At 42.4% G+C, this 15,588-nt stretch overlaps 1 long non-coding RNA gene across 4 annotated transcripts in view; it reads right to left on the bottom strand.

The window, feature by feature from the left end:
• LOC309638330 overlaps positions 1–15,588 on the bottom strand; it is a 76,180-nt gene that overhangs the window by 21,860 nt on the left and 38,732 nt on the right. For 2 of the 4 annotated variants that reach the window (XR_014251076.1, XR_014251078.1), the window contains one exon: positions 12,569–13,120. This is a non-coding gene — a long non-coding RNA (uncharacterized lncRNA). Of the gene's footprint in view, positions 1–1,540; positions 8,351–12,568; positions 13,121–15,588 lie in introns of those variants that run through there. The other 2 variants (XR_014251077.1, XR_014251079.1) reach the window with 2 other exon arrangements.

The raw sequence follows: 15,588 nt of genomic DNA, 5'->3' as shown, positions 1-15,588 counted from the left end.
GAGCTGCAATGAACATTTTGGTATATGACTCTGTTTGAATTACAGTTTTCTCCGGGTATATGACCAGTAGTGGGATTGATGGGTTGTATGGTAGTTCTATTTGTAGTTTTTTAAGGAACCTCCATACTGTTCTCCATAGTGGCTGTATCAATTTACATTCCCACCAACAGTGCAAGAGGGTTCCCTTTTTTCCACACCCTCTCCAGCATTTATTGTTTCTAGATTTTTTGATGATGGCCATTCTGACCGGTGTGAGAAGATATCTCATTGTAGTTTTGATTTGCATTTCTCTAATGATTAATGATGTTGAGCATTCTTTCATGTGTTTGTTGGCAATCTGTATATCTTCTTTGGAGAAATGTCTATTTAGGTCTTCTGCCCATTTTTGGATTGGGTTGCTTGTTTTTTTGTTATTGAGCTGCATGAGCTGCTTGTAAATTTTGGAGATTAATCCTTTGTCAGTTGCTTCATTTGCAAATATTTTCTCCCATTCTGAGGGTTGTCTTTTGGTCTTGTTTATGGTTTCCTTTGCTGTGCAAAAGCTTTTAAGTTTCATTAGGTCCCATGTGTTTATTTTTGTTTTTATTTCCATTACTCTAGGAGCTGGGTCAAAAAGGATCTTGCTGTGATTTATGTCATAGAGTGTTCTGCCTATGTCTTCCTCTAAGAGTTTGATAGTGTCTGGCCTTACATTTAGGTCTTTAATCCATTTTGAGTTTATTTTTGTGTATGGTGTTAGGGAGTGTTCTAATTTCATACTTTTACATGTACCTGTCCAGTTTTCCCAGCACCACTTATTGAAGAGGCTGTCTTTTCTCCACTGTATATGCTTGCCTCCTTTATCAAAGATAAGGTGACCATATGTGCGTGGGTTTATCTCTGGGCTTTCTATCCTGCATATATTGGTTTTGATGGAGCAAGCAAATGAAAAATTAATAAATATTTAGAAGATATTAATGATATAACAATTGTGATATAATGAGCATATATTGAACCCTTATAATTCAAATTGAGAAATATAAATTTTACTCAAACATAAACTGAACATTTATGAAAATTAGCTACATATTAGTCCACACATCAAATCTCTACAAATACTAAAAGAATATCATACAGATTACATTATCTGACTGTAGTACAATTAAGCTATAAAGCAATAACAAAGATCATATAAAAATATATTTGGAAATTTAAAAACCACACTGTTAAGTAGTTTTGGGGTGAAAGACCATATTGTAAGGGACATTTAAAAAATATTTCAACTAAACAATAAGGAAAATCTACATGTCAAAACTCATGGGGTACGGCTAAAGTAGTAGGTTTAGAGAAATTTACATCCTCATATACTCAAAGAAGTCTGAACATTTATGAGTTAATCATCCAACTCAAGAAATTAGAAAGAACAGAGTTCAAAGAAATTAAATAGAGGATAATAAAGATAGGATCTGCAATTAATTGTTGTAGATTGGATTATTGGTCTCAGTTCTACATTCACCTGTAATAGGATTATACATCCACACCCTTTACCCACAGTGGGAGGATATACTTCCTTGCCTCATTGAAAAGGGGCCTTATTATCGACTTGCTTTACCTAATGGAAAGTTAGTAAATTTGATAGGAAAAGGGGACTTAAATAGGTTTGTGCAATTTAGTTTGGTTTCTTGCATGCCTGCCATTCCCAATGAGAAGAGCAAGCCTCAGACAGCTGCTGGTCTGAGAAGGATGAGACATGAACATAACCCACAACTTGGAGTCTGAAGCCTGGATTGCAGCCTAGCCCAGCTGATGTAGCTGACTCACATATCCTTTAGCAAGAATAAATGCTTGTTATTTAAATGCTGAGTTGTGGTTTGATATGTAGTATTGCAGCAATAGCTAATTCATTCATGAAACAGAAAATATATAGTAGAGCATTGCCAGACATAAAATCCGATCTTCTGAAAAGACATCTATTACAAACCTTTGACAGACAAAATGGAAGACTGGGGGCCAGAGTGGTGGGGGGAGGAGTGGGAGGGAGGGAGGGACAGAGAGGAGGAGGAGAGGGAGGGGAGAGAGAGAGAGAAACAAATGACCAAATGATGAATAAAAATGGAGACATAGCTATAAATATATCAGTGAGCTCTAAAATGAAAGAATGCTGTGAATAATTTTATGCCAATAAATTTGGAAAAAAAGTAGACAATGTCCTGGAAAAACAATTTATTGAAATCAACTGAAAGAAAAAATAGAAAATCTGAATAAGTGTATAACTATTTTTTAAATTAACTAGTAATTCAGACTTCTGATGGAGTAGATGATAGAATAAATATACTGTTTCCTATTCTATATTCAAAGTACAACTAAGAACCCTGAACATCAAACATAAAACAAACATAAGATGACTCTGAAAGGTTGAAAGAAGGCAGATCAGCTAGGAACCACAAAGTAGTGAGTTTCCTGGGTTTTCTTTTTGCCTCATAAATACCAGATTTGAAGCTGAGTATTCCAGAAACCAAACTGCTAACAGGTGCAGACAAAAAGAAGTTCCAACAATACCATACTTAGCAATAGTAATCAGACCACTTACCATCTCTATCTTACTCAGTCTAAAATGTCTGCACTCAGGTTAAGGTTGACTTCAATATTTTTTCTAAGAATGATAGATGGGTAGAGGTTTGAGTAATTAAAGGTTCTATTTTTACACTTTTTCTTTCTTTTTTTTTAAAATTTGGCCACACTGTGAGGCATGTCAGATCTTAGTTCCCTGACCAGGGATCGAACTTGGACCCTGGCAGTGAAAGCGCCAAGTCCTAACCACTGGACCACCAGGGAATTCCTTATACTTTTTCTAAAATAACATATATATATATTTCTTTATTCCTAGAAGGCCTTTTATCTAGTTAACATCTTAAAATGACAAAAATTAATCCATGTACCTAGTCCAAGTAATGTAGAGTACAGACAGTCTCTGACTTACAATGGTTTGACTTACAATTTACAATTGTGAGAAAGTGATATGCATTCTATAGAAACCAAAGTTCAAATTTTGAATTTTGATCTTTTCTTGGGCTCGACTTATGTGGTATGATACTCTCTCATGATGTCGCTGTTCCCAGTCAGCCATGATATCAACAGCCATTCCGTAACAAACAACCATTGTTTTTCACTTTCAGTACATTATTCACTAAGTTGCATGAGATACTCAACATTTTATTATAAAATAGGCTTTGTGTTAGATGATTTTGCCCAACTGTGGGCTACTGTAAGTGTTCTGAGCACATTAAAGGTAAGTTAGGCTACGCTCTGATGTTCTGTACGTTAGGTGCATTACATGTGTTTTCAATTTGAGATATTTTCAATTTACAGTGGGCTTATCAGGATGTAAGCCCATTGTAAGTTGAGGAAGATCTGTAGACAAAACAAATTAGAATCTCCTGCCTCAGCCTTATTTCTCCAGAACCACCACTTAAATTTCTGACTTTACTTCTGGTATTTATCTATATGTCATTAAAAAAATATATTTTTTTATTTTTTTATTTTTGGCTGCATCGGGTCTCAGTTGCGGCACGTGGGATCTTTCATTGCAGTGCGTGGGCCTCTCTCTAGTTGTGGCGCACGGGCTCCAGAGTGCATGGGCTCTGTAGTTGCAGCACATAGGCTCTCCAGTTGCAGCATGTGGGCTCAGTAGCTGCAGCACTCAGTCTCAGTTGCCCTGCAGCCTGTGGGATCTTAGTTCTCCGACCAGGGATCGAACCTGTGTCCCCTGCATTGGAAGGCGGATGCTTAACCACTGGACCACCAGGGAAGTCCCTATATGTCATTTTAAGTAGTAAAATATTCTTGACTGCTCACATTTAGACAGACCTGTGTTATAAAGGTGAGAAAATTAGTGAGCTTATACTTCTTTCCATGTCCCTTCTCACCTTCCCCCATTTGACTTTATTATCCTTTTCACTTTGTCAAGATTTACATTTTTATTCTTTTAAAATCACTTGTTTTCTTTCTACAGATTCTGAAAACTGAAACTAAATCAACTTATTTATAAAATTATGATTATTTAGCTTTTATTTGTAGCAGAATCCCAAGGAGTATGATTGAACCCTTCATAGAAGGAAGTGCAGCACTTAATCGGTGCCCCTTGAAGGGGACGGGACCAGGCACTGATGTTACAGACACTTTCTTTTCGTAATTATTCAGCTTCCTTTGCTGGTTCTGGGATGTACTCAGCTCCTACCATATCTCATATTTCACTCCATCTTTTTGGATTCCTTTTCGTAAAGTACCATATATCTTTCATTTTTAACACACAGGGTTAGTGGGTGGCAAACTTTCTGGATCCTTGTACATCACCAGTGGCTGCCATGAGTGCACGCCCCTTGGCTCTCTGGCTGCAGAGAGCATAAAGGATCCGTGGTCCCCACTGCTGCCTCCAGAGATCCCTCAGGGAGTTCAGGCTGAGGCTTCCCCTAGGCTGCCTCCAGCTAATGATGAGTAGGGCGATCCGGGACCCCACTCGGGCTTAAGGACTTCCTGGAAGTCTTTTTTATTTTTTTTGGCCGCACCGTGCAGCTTGCAGGATCTTAGTTCCCTGAGCAGGGATCGAACCCAGGCCCCTGCAGAGGAAGTGCACAGGAGTCCTAACCACTGGACCGCCAGGGAATTCCCCTGGAAGTCTTTTTGAACTCTTCTAAAATTGCACTGCAGTCTAAGACACTCTCACCCACCCTTTCTTCCTTCCCTCTCCCCTCTCCCTGGAGTTGGAGGATCAGCATTGAGGTCTGACAGCTCGCCCACCCTCTTGGGCTCCTTTGTCTCTTTAGGTGTTTGCCCTCATACACTTCTTACACACATAATTCTGTCTTGGCATGTTTCTTACAGGACCAGAACTTGCATAACATCTTTATTTCTCCTCACATTTGATTTGTTTTTTGGCACCTAGAATTCTATACCCAGCCATTTTCTGATTTTTGAGGGCATTGCTCCATTGTCCTTTAGTATCCAGAACTGCTGATGAGGTCTTTATTCTTGTTTCTTTGCAAAAAAAATATTTTGAAATTTTCTCATTCTTGAGATACAGAAATTTCACTAGTATATACCTAGATGTGTGCAATTTAGATTTTTTTTTCTGCTTAATAATTGATGGGCTCTTTCAATTTAAAGACATAGTCTTAGCTGTTACTTTCTTAATAATTTCCTTTCCTCTGTCCCACCCTCATTTTCTCTGTTCTGTTCTTCTGAGACTTCTCTTAGAACTTCCTGGTTTTACACTCCTGAGAACTACATGTTTTGGCAAAAGAGCTGGGTTTTGTTTGTTTTCTGTGGTAGTTGGTTCTGGAATATGAGAAGCCCAGGGCAGGTTGTAGAACCAGAACAGGATTTGCCGGGAGAGAAGCCCTGAGAACCACAGGAAAGCAGATAACAGGCCAGGTGTGTGTGGCTTTGGATTCTCACCCGGTATAGTTGTGAGCTTGGAAACACGCCCTTTGTGGTTATGGGAGAATTTGTTTCAGTACAAATTATATTTTCTCTCTCTTTTTTAAAAATTAATTAATTAATTAATTAAATTAATTTTTTGGCTGCATTGGGTCTTCATTGCTGTGTGCAAGCTTCCTCTAGTTGCAGTGAGCGGGGGCTACTCTTCGTTGCAGTGTGCGGGCTTCTCATTGCGGTGGCTTCTCTTGTTGCAGAACATGGGCTCTAGGCGCGTGGGCTTCAGCAGTTGTGGTGCACAGGCTCAGTAGTTGTGGCTCACGGGCTGTAGAGCACAGGCTCAGTAGTTGTGGTGCACGGGCTTAGCTGCTCTGCGGCATGTGGGATCTTCCCAGACCAGGGCTCCCAGACCCGTGTCCCCTGCATTGGCAGGTGGATTCTTAACCACTGCGCCACCAGGGAAGTCCCTATATTTTCTAAATTTATGGAGAATATATAACTGAGTGATGGGGGAAATTCACTGTATTTGAAAGCCTTCGTGTTCCCCTCTTTTCAGGACCCAGTGAGCTTGAGCTCTTTGTGGGAGGGGATGGTCTGGAAAACAAAGGTGATGACGTCTGAGCTGGCATTTGAAGGCTCCATTGTAGAACCCAGGCATAGGGATTAACTTGGCCTGTGGTCAAGAAAGTACATGGTAGTTTTGGAGAGGGTTATGTTCCCCTATGTAAGTGGGGGATTCATGTACAGCAGGAGACAAGGCTGGGATGGAGAACTGGGGAGTCAGATTGCAGGGGGGCCTTACCTGAATGCCCTGCAATCAATGTGGACTTTCTCCTGAAGGAACCCTCTGAAGGTTTTTGAAAGGGGAAGTGCCATGACTGCCATATTTGGGTTTTATTAAGATGCTGCTGGTGGAAGGTAAATTTAGAGAAGGGAGACAGGAGACTGTCCACATTAGGGCAAACCAGTATTTCTGTTTTCAAGGCTGGGACTGGGCAGCCAGTCGAGGGCAGGGTGAGCAGTTAGTGATCTGTCCAGGATTTTGGTAGCTGGGAGGCTGGGACACTGAGAATCAAGGAGGCAAAGGCAGGAAAGCCCAGAGAAGAAAACTAGGAGAGTACTGTTCTGCTCCCCCAAAAGAGAGAGAAGGAAGAGGCCATTTGTGAGCTGTGAAGGCACGGAAGATGGAGAAAGTGGAAGAAATGCTGTAGGACCTGGCCAAGAAAACTACCTGGGAAGGACTAAGAAGAGAACCCACTTGGGGCAGGAAAAGATGAATGTGTGGGAGAAGCAAGTTTCCTAGCTCTGTGGGTTGCAAATGATCTTAGTGGCTGCCAAGCAGGTGTGCAGAAAATCAAAGGTTCCTTTCTGACCTCTTCTCCTTTCCTTCCAGGACATTGTGTTCACCTGGTTTTCTTTCTACCCCTCTGGCTACTTGGCCTCAGTCTCTTTATTTGGTTAGGTGGTTCCACTCTTCTAGACCTCTAAATATCGGGGTATCCCCGAGGTCCAGGCCCTGGACCCCCTCTCTGTTTACTTCCACTCCTTGGATGATCTCTTCCAGCATCTTGGCTTTAAATGTCATTGGTAACCTGAGGACCTCCTATTTATATTATCTATCAAACTGCCTACTTAATATCTCTAGTTGGATATCTAATAGGCAACTCAAACAAGTAAAAGGAACAATTTTTGATTCCCCCTTCATCCTCCACCAACCTACCCCTCCTCCCCCACAATTCCCCATCTCATAAAATGACAATTCTCTTCATCTTGGAGTCATTCCTGGTCTACCTGGTCATCTTTCCCTTCTGAGTCATATTCAATTCATCAGCAGATGTTGTCAGTTCTACCTATGAATCTCTGTCCTGCCCCTGAGCACATCTTACCACTCCCAATGACGGCCACCTCCTAGAATAAGCCAATACAACGCTTCTCCCCAGGATTCCGGCAATAGGAATCTGTTCTCTAGTGATCATGTCACTCTCCTACTCAAATACTCCCTCTGGGGATGGCTTCCCATCACATTTAGAGTAGAAACTCAATATGGCCCCCAAGGCCCCATTTGAGCTGCCCCAGCTTCCATTCCCTACCGCGCTTCCTCTCCATTAGCTCAACCAGCCACCCCCCATTTTGCTGTTCCTTAAACATACCAACCACATTTCTCACCTCAGGGTCTCTTCCTGGAATGTTCTTATCCAAGATATTCTCCTGGCTCACTCTTTTACTTCATTCAGGTCGAAGAGTCTTTCCCTTACCACTCTTGTTACCCGGTTTTATTACTTTTTTGTAGTCCTAATCACTATACAACATTATATTACATGTTTACTTTTTACTATATATTTATTCCTTCAATGAAAATTGTCTGCCATCACAAGAACATAAGCCCCAGGAGGAAGTTTGCTTCTCACTGATGTAGCCTCAGCACCTAGAAAAGTATCTGACCCGGGATAGGTATTTAAGGAGTACTTATTTGAATAACAGACGGAAGTATGATTGGGCCCAAACTGGAAACTGGCAGGGTAGAGATCAAAGGTCAAGGGCATTGGGGAGTTGAGGGAGTTGGTGAGAATACAGCTGGCACAGCTGGCCATGGATTCCAAGGCAGATATGAAGGGGAGAGGTCAGGAGCCTGGGTAAACTTGGTGATGGGTGGCGGGGGTGATCGGGCATCAGTAAGTGTGTACAGAGGGAGGAACAGAAGAAAGGAGCTCTAGCCAAAATTCAAATGCTGGAGTCAGATAATCTGGAGAAAAGAAAATGTGAATACATTGAGTAATTATGAATTTTTTCAGAACAGGAGCTACTTTTTTTTTTTTTTTTAACCTCTGTAAAGAGTTTAGCACATACCAGACACTCAGTCCACTGGTGAACGAGGAGACCCAATTTCCAGGCTCTGCAGGTGTACATTTTTATCCTGGTTCCTTGTGTTTTCCAAATGCTGCAACAAGAACACCACATTCTCATGCCGTGTTCATGTCTTACAGTCAATGATTCCTTCTACTCATTGCTGCCTGGGCTCTTCCCTTCTTCTTAGAGGAATCCGGGACGAAGCAAATCAGGCCCTCTGAGTTGGAAGTAGAAAAAGTTGCCTGATCTTGCCCAGAAACTGGTGGCAGCATCAAGACTCAGTCACCTCATTGGCACAATGAATGGATTCCACTAGTGTTCCCCAAATTCTCCTCAATTTCTGACACTGGAGGATTTCAGACACATACTAGTTGTAAATGCCTCTGCAAGATTTCTTTTTGAATTTGCCCTTCCCATTTCTACTGTTCCAGGCTACTTCTCCCCTCACTACTGAATAGCTTCCTCCTTCGTTGAGCCTACAGTTTTGCAAAATGCATCCAGATTAATCTTCTAGGTACTTCCTCATAACCAGGACACTCTCTGCTGAAGTATAGGTTTCTTGCACCCAACACAGTCCCTGGCACACAGTAAGCATGCAGTGAGAGCTTGCTGAATGGAACTGAACAGTGTTCAACGCGGGGGCAGTGAGCTAAAAGCCAGGCCTCCTGCTCTATGTAGCTGACCATTTGCCTCCTCTCAGGCCAGTCTCATTTCTACCTCTGGAAAACCTTTCAACCTTCCCCTCCCCTTCCGTCCCCTCCCTCCATGTTCTATCCCAAGTGATGGGTGGAGAAAACAGACCCAGCTTCTCAGGAAAGCAGGGTGGAGTCTTGTACCCACAGGAGAGAATAAACATAATCCTTGGGATTTATGCTGACAGCAGCAACCTTGCAAAATGCATTACCAAAAATAGAGGGAAGGGTGTTTTTGTTGTTTTTGTGTGTGTATCTGTTTCACTGCTGGCAGGATTGAACAGATGCTAAGTCAGTCAATTTCAATGACTTCAATTCCACATTACGTGAAAGAAGGCAGGGAGTCATGTTAAGGGACCAACAAATGACCTGAAAATGTGGATAGTTTTTTTTTTTCCATGGAATTTTGACTATATCCTACTTGTCCTTACTCTTTCTCCCTTCTGCCAGCTCTTCTCTCCCCTCCCCCTCCAACTGGGGTCCAGGCTGAAGTGGATGATATTCAAGGAAGTTCCTGGTTCTAGAAATCCACCAAGAGTGGTGCCAGGAGTCCTGATTAGTGGATCCAACATCGCCTGCCCTTTTCCCAAGATGAGGAACAGACAAACCACTAAGGCATGGCTCTCCAGTTGCTCTTCTATCCAGCCTCAGGTCTGGCCATGCTCCAGATTTATGTTTTGGGGAATGCAAGAATCGCAGCTTGCTTTGGTGGAACTGTGCCCAAGGCTGCGAATAGAGGTGTTGCTATTCTGGCCCCAGGTTGAAAAGAGAAGTAAACAGAAGGTGGGGTATAGAAATAAGCTAGAAGAATTGGAATTAGGGATAATTTCCCCCATTAGGAATATTTTGCCAAAATTTGGACTGTAGAGCAGATACCTTGTTTTCTGATGTCTTCACAGAATGTGTGTGAGTGCCATTGGTGACAACCGCTGATGTGGAGGAGACATGGGGAGGGGTGTTGTCCTGGTAATAGCAACTCTGGCATATCCAGTGTCCTTGACATTGGCACCCATAGATCAGACATTATGGGATATCTGGTGATGGTGGCCCTTTCAGCATAGATACCAGGGCCCCTGATATCTCCCATGGGCTTTGGTAGCTCATCAAGCATGGGGAGGGGGGTGATATTCATGAATGAACTGCAAAAGGACACATCAGCCCAGTGAGTTAAGGTAGGGTTTTTTGTTTTTTTTGCTTTTAAAAGCAAATATGGCAGACATTACTGTTAGCAAGATGCCTGGAGTTATCAACTGGCATCGACAATTCCCAAAACCATCGAGGAGGAATATGAGGGGGCTGGAGGTCATTCAAAATAGCCAGGGAGGGACCCAGAGAGATGCCATGTTCTGCTAGCATGGCCATCCTATGTCTCTGTTAATGATGATGACTGTGGAGGCTGGTAAAGGAGCATAGCTTGTAAGCTGTAGAGCCCTATTCCCATGGGAGGAGTTGTGTTCATGTGCACGGAACTGGGAATACTAGGGCAAAAGAAGCTAGATTAAAAAGAGACAATCACTGAGGGACCAGGCAGAGAGGATGGGGTGCCCCTGACTCCTAGATAGGTTGATGAGGTACAGAGGCAGCCGGGGTTGATCCTGCAAGATGATTTCCAAAGATTCCCACTAGATGGCAGTGTCGGTCAGCACATGAGTCTGCAAAGGTTTCCTGGAGAACAGCCTGGGCTCAATGGAAAATGTCATTTCACAGATGAGAAGATGGAGGATGGGGAGGCAAGGTGACTTGGTCCAAGAACACCAATGACTAGCCCTGTCATTGGGCTACAAGCCCTAGCCCTCAGGCTTCTAGGGACAATGCCATGACCCCAGGTTCTGCTTCTATAACTGTAGAAGTTATTTTTAACATCTAATCTCCCACGACAAGAAGTGCCAATCTGAGCAGATCAATTGCTTTGATTTTCATAGAGAGGTCATGAGTCTTAGAGGACAGCTACACTGAGGCTCCCCATGGCCTGTGGGATAAAGTTCAAATCTACAGCCTGGCTTGTAAGATATTCCCTATGTTGCAGGATTTCCTTCCTTTTAGGACATCTCTAGGTTACTTAAACAGCACCATGCAGAGTTTAAGGAGCTTCGTGTTCGGAAACCTATGCAGTAACAGTCCCTGAACTGCTTCTTTGGGAGGCATCCCCTGACCCATTTAGGAGATTTCATCACTGCCAACTTTGTGCCATTACTTTATCTACTCTCTACTGTTAAGGATGTAGGTTAGAGGGGGTACGATGGCCGGGGACCCAGAGGAGGATGTGTGGGCATTTCTCTTTTTAATTTTTTTCTTATAATTTTAAAATATTTCTTATGTTGGTTTCTTACTTCTAAGCCTGGTGACCTTGGCTTCAGAAATAAGAATAATAACAGTTAACATCTGTGAGTACTTAGTACATACCAGGCATTCTACCGTCATGTACACTGTCTTATGTAAGTTCCAGAGCATGTAAACAACACGACGACAGAGGCACTTATATTATTCTTTTTTGATGTATGAGAAAGCAGGCTCAGAACTTGTGATATAAAATCTGAACTTCACAGCATCACAATATCTTAAGGCTGGGTGGTTTCTACAGCTGACCTAATTCTTTCATCTTCCTCCATCCAGAAACTAAACAGTTGCAGAGATTCAAGGAGATAATTTCACCACCTCCTCTGGCTACTCGCACAAGGCTCTAAATCTTAATTGCAGGAAACTTTCTTTTTGATGCAGACACAACTATTTTTTTAAAATTTCATATTGGGGTATATTTGATTTAAAATGTTGTGTTAGTTTCAGGCGTACAGCAAGGTGATTTAGTTACACATATACATGTATCTATTCTTTTTCAGATTCTTTTCCCATATAGGTTATTACAGAGTACTGAGTAGAGTTCCCTGTGCTATACAGTAGGTCCTTGTTGATTATTTATTTTATATATAGTAGTGTGTGTATGTTAATCCCAACCTACTAATTTATCCCTTCCCACCTTTCGCCTCTGGTAACCATAAGTTTCTTTTCTATGTCTGTGAGTCTATTTCTGTTTTGTAAATAAGTTCATTTGTATCATTTTTTTTAGATTCCACATATAACTGCTATCATATGATATTTGTCTTTCTCTGACTTAACTTCACTTAGTATGATGATCTCTAAGTCCATCCATGTTGCTGCAAATGGCATTATTTCATTCTATTTTATGGCTGAGTAATATTCCATTGCACATATCTACCACATCTTCTTTATCCATTCCTCTGTCGATGGACATTTAGGTTGCTTCCATGTCTTGGCTATTGTGAATAGTGCTGCACTAAACATTGGGGTGCATATATTTTTTCGAAGTATGGTTTTCTCTGGATATAAGCCTAGGAGTAGGATTGCTGGATCATATGGTAGCTCTATTTTTAGTTTTTTGAGGAACTTCCATACTGTTCTCCATAGTGGCTGTACCAATTTACTTTCCCACCAACAGCAGACACAACTATTGAAGCATGGAAAATCCCCCCAAAATTAACCTATAACAAGAGACTCCAGATTGGCCCTGAACCACCTTCTCCCCACTTCATACTCTGCAACTGAGAGGCACTGTGCACGTTTTGCATTGCTAAGAATTCTGCAGCTCTAAAGTAACTTACAGTAAGAAGAAGCTTGGAGTAATAGCTTTCCTCGTGGGAGGCTCTCTCCTGGCTTTAAGCGATCTCGCTAGGCCCTGCTTGTGCCTCAGCGATGGTGTGGTTGCCCAATTCCAGGTAGATTTTCTGGGTTTCAGGCCACATGTCCAGGACTCTAAAAGCTGTGGGTGAATTAAAGCAAACATCACTGTAACACACATTCACTTTCACTTATAAGGAATCCAAGTCTCAAAAGCAGACAATCCCTTAGGAGCAACTCTTTAAAAGAAATCCACAGTCTCAATGGACATTAGCTGTGTGGGCATTTCTAACAATCCCCTACTAGATGAGTAAGGACTCTCTTGGTTGTGACAGAAATCCAAGTAAGTCTACCTTAGACAAAAAGGAAATGTTCTCGCCTTCAGGAAGGGTGCAGGTGCAGCTGGGGAAGACTGGAAGCAGGGATTCCATGATCTTCCTAGAACATTCTCATGGCTCTTCTCTGGTGCTTTAAGTGTCAAATTCATTCTCTCCTATGGAAGACTGACTTTCTCCACTCATCTCTTGCCAACTTCACTACCAGAAAGGAAAAGGCTTTTCTCAACCAAGACTTAGTTAAAACAAGAAGAAGGAATAACACTTGCAGAAGAGGGGCCTGTGATCGAAGCAGGGACAGTCATTCCTGCTGCCAGGGAACCAGGTGCCCTGAGTGGTCTATCTTGGGTCATGTGCCCTCTCATAGCCTATGATTGACAACTTCCGGCTCAAACTGCAGAATTGGAGTAGAGGGGGAGAATTCTTCAAAAGAAAATTGTTCTTACTAAAGGAAAATGGTATTTGGGAGGGAGGAAGGATGCTGAGCAAGCAATAATGGATCTCTATGTCTCAACTCCCCAGGTACCCAAAGGACACATTTACAAAAAGTAGAAGATTTAAACTCAAGTGCTTCTATTAGCTAGGTTAAGGACATGTAACCCTCAGAGCCCTGAATTATGCACAAGGCTTGGGTTTGAGGTTTAAGTAGAACTTGCTCCCTACCCCACCAACTCAAAAGTCATAGGTCAGCAATCAATGTGCTTAGGAAAAGAGAGCAGAGCTTCAAACTGCAAGGAGGAAGGAATTTGGCAAAGTTAACCACTCAATAAAGATCACAAAGCTTCCAGAAGGGCTCTCTCATTCCAACTGACAGAATCAGTGCCCCGAGTCAGGAACTCCCTAGGAGGCCTAGCTCTGCCCCAACTAGTAAATGAGACCCAATCAACATCTCAGCGACCTGAGTAGATAACACATTCTCCTGGGTGGTGAGTAGGATTAAGAAGGAGTGGATTGATTGGTGGAACTGTTTCCTCGGCATTTACCCACTTTGTGTTCTGTTGGCCCAGTGAGCTCAAGATTATGGTCCTCACTCACATCTACGGTCAACCAGGAATAAGACAACCCCCTTCAGTAGGGGAGACCAGGAGTCATCAAGGGAAACCTCTGAGGCTACCCCTTAACATTGACCACTTATTTCTATAAACTCCTGGAACCAGAGAAATGGGCAGTTCTGCTGTTAATTCTAGAAACTTCTCAAATGAACAGAATAAGACATTTAGCCCCAAATCATAAACTTACCAAATGTTGACCCCCTACTGTATTTGCCAACCAAATAATTGCTAGCCTTATAGAAAATTTTGGTTCACTAGAGCAGTAAACACCTAAGTAGCACAGTACAATGACCGCAGTATAAAAACTGTCCCAAATTGAAACCATATGAATCTTCACCCTTTATTAAATTCCCTTGGAGACATTTAAGTTCTAGCAACGTATTCTCCCTTTTTTTGTTGCCATGGAGAAAACAGAATCTCTCTTCGCTGGGGGAAATTAAAGTCCCAGAGAAATTAGAGGCCAGAGTCTCATTGTAATTTTCTAATATAGCACAATCAGCTAGACACAGCCTCACTGTGTTCATTCTGTTTACTTCCCTGCACACACCCCCTCCTCCCACCCCTCACCTTTCTCAGATCCTTTTCTGCCCTTCTCTCTGCCCTGGGAGGCTGGTCCCTGGGAACTGCATCATTGGAGCTCCCTTGTTTGCTGGCTTCTCATCAGGTTCAGCCAATGAGAGCCATTGATTGGAGACTGGAGGGTGGGAAGAGAGGTTGGAATATTTCTTCCAGCTTCCTCCCTGCTTTGGGACACATTTCTGGCAGTGGCTGTGTACTTGAACAACTACAGATTCTGTCTAGAAACCCCTTCTACCCAGATCTAGCTCTCAGTGGGCTAAGATAACACTTTTCCCTCTCCTTTCTTATTTAAGGGTATTACCAGGTTCCTGCTGTTGCCAGCCTTGGTGACTCAACCACCCTGTTGATTCCCTTAATTCTGTCCATACCTCTGACCATCCTTTAATTACATCCTCTTCCTTTGACCCATTGGTGTTGCCTCCTGTTTCCTACTGTAATCTTGACTTCACACTTAAATACCTGGCACCAGGCAGTCTGGGTCCTTCTCCAATAGCAGGATTCCAGGATGTCTTCCACGAAAGTGGATGGAATCATTTCAGCACCTGCACTGTTGAATTAATTCCAACTTGAAGTCTCATCTGTTCCACTTTTCCAAAGTTCCAAAGGGTAACAGAACATAGGGATGTCATAGCACCAATCCTAGACCCATACCATTTAGTTACAATAGCATTCCCTAAACAAGAGTGATGTTTCCAGAACACAGTGCTTATTACGGTCTCTGGGCCCACACTGCTGTTGCCAGCTGGCGACACTAACACAGACGAAGTGCCATCGGAGAGAATTAAGGTAGACAAGAAAGCAAAAAGAGAAGAGAAAATCTGAACTTCAGCTTCACTGGATGCCAGAGCATTAGTCAATAATGCTGTTCACCAAATATTCACCCATCTTCCCCATTCCAAGCACAAAAAAGGACTGATTTCCTGGTTCCTTGTGGTTGGGTGGGGTGTTATGACTAGTTCAGCCAATGAATCTTGAGTAGAAATGACTGGAAGTGACGTGTGTCTGTCTGTGGCTGAGCATTTACTATCTGGTGTGAGA

This window comes from Balaenoptera physalus, assembly GCF_965194825.1.
Source record: "Balaenoptera physalus genome assembly, chromosome: 11".
Taxonomy (NCBI): domain Eukaryota; kingdom Metazoa; phylum Chordata; class Mammalia; order Artiodactyla; family Balaenopteridae; genus Balaenoptera; species Balaenoptera physalus.
This window is presented reverse-complemented; position numbering and strand designations above follow the sequence as displayed.